The sequence below is a fragment of the Galeopterus variegatus genome, unplaced genomic scaffold (genome assembly GCF_000696425.1).
Source record: "Galeopterus variegatus unplaced genomic scaffold, G_variegatus-3.0.2 Scaffold7244, whole genome shotgun sequence".
Taxonomy (NCBI): Eukaryota; Metazoa; Chordata; class Mammalia; order Dermoptera; family Cynocephalidae; genus Galeopterus; species Galeopterus variegatus.
Window position 1 is genome coordinate 109,254 of NW_007733355.1, and position 1,407 is coordinate 110,660.

The window sequence follows — 1,407 nt, forward strand, 5'->3', positions numbered from 1 at the left end:
CTTGTTTCCAGGGAGGTAAACATCAAGTCATCCAGAACAGATAGTTGGATATTCTCTTAAGTATCTGAAGATGTGGTCTCAGTAACTCCCTTGACAGGCTTTCAGAGTGTTTTCCACTCTGACGGTCAAGGTCTGCATTTGATGCATAGCCTTGATGATACTGCTGCTGTTTATTACTGTTTGTTACTGTTTATTACCACTACTGCTGCTGCTGCTACTAATAATGATAATAATAATAGCAGCTAATATTTATTGAGCACTTTCTATGATCTCATTTAGTCTAACTCCATGAGGTAGTTAAAATTATTATTATTATTATCATCATCATCATTTTAAAGATGAGAAAAAACTTACCATATATAGAATACATGTGTTCTCTCCATAAAAGATCATCTATTTTATATATTTGAGATCATGGTGTATATTATGATTTTTATTCTGCTTTTTCATTTAACATTATACATTGGGACACCTCCCATATGTGTCCAAATGAAACTTCATTTTTAATGACCTTCGATATTCCTTTCATGGATCCACCAAATTTATTTTCAGTCCCAGATTAGTGGCATTTATATTTGCTTTCANGTGTATTGTGGATGTGTCATCTGGGAGACAAAGACACAAAGAGCCCTTTGACATACTTAGAGGGATCATAAGGGATCACTTGAGCCATTCTTGTTTCCAGGGAGGTAAACATCAAGTCATCCAGAACAGATAGTTGGATATTCTCTTAAGCATCTGAAGATGTGGTCTCAGTAACTCCCTTGACAGGCTTTCAGAGTGTTTCCACCCTGACGGTCAAGGTCTGCATTTGATGCATAGCCTTGATGATACTGCTACTGTTTATTACTGTTTGTTATTGTTTATTACCGCTACTGCTGCTGCTGCTACTACTACTACTAATAATAATAGCAGCTAATATTTATTGAGCACTTTCTATGATCTCATTTAGTCTAACTCCATGAGGTAGTTAAAATTATTATTATTATTATTATCATTTTAAAGATGAGAAAAAACTTACCATATATATGATACATGTGTTCTCTCCATATAAGATCGTCTATTTTATATATTTGAGATCATGGTGTATATTATGATTTTTATTCTGCTTTTTCATTTAACATTATACATTGGGACACCTCCCATATGTGTCCAAGGTGAAACTTCATTTTTAATGACCTTTAATATTCTTTTCATGGATCCACCAAATTTATTTTCAGTCCCAGATTAGTGGCATTTATATTTGCTTTCAATATTTTGCTCTTACAAATAATGTCTTCATAAAAATCTCTGAATTGATTTTTTGGTATACCTCTTGATTACATACTTAGCAATAGATTCTTGAGTCCAACAGTATGATAGTTAAGTATGATAGTTTAAAAAGTATTGATACAGGGCCGGCCCAGT

At 33.4% G+C, this 1,407-nt stretch overlaps 1 protein-coding gene across 1 annotated transcript in view; it reads left to right on the plus strand.

The window, feature by feature from the left end:
* Positions 1 to 1,407, plus strand: part of LOC103607216 (P-selectin-like) — a gene marked incomplete at both ends in the record, with an annotated part of 13,475 nt that overhangs the window by 7,601 nt on the left and 4,467 nt on the right. The window lies entirely within an intron of this gene.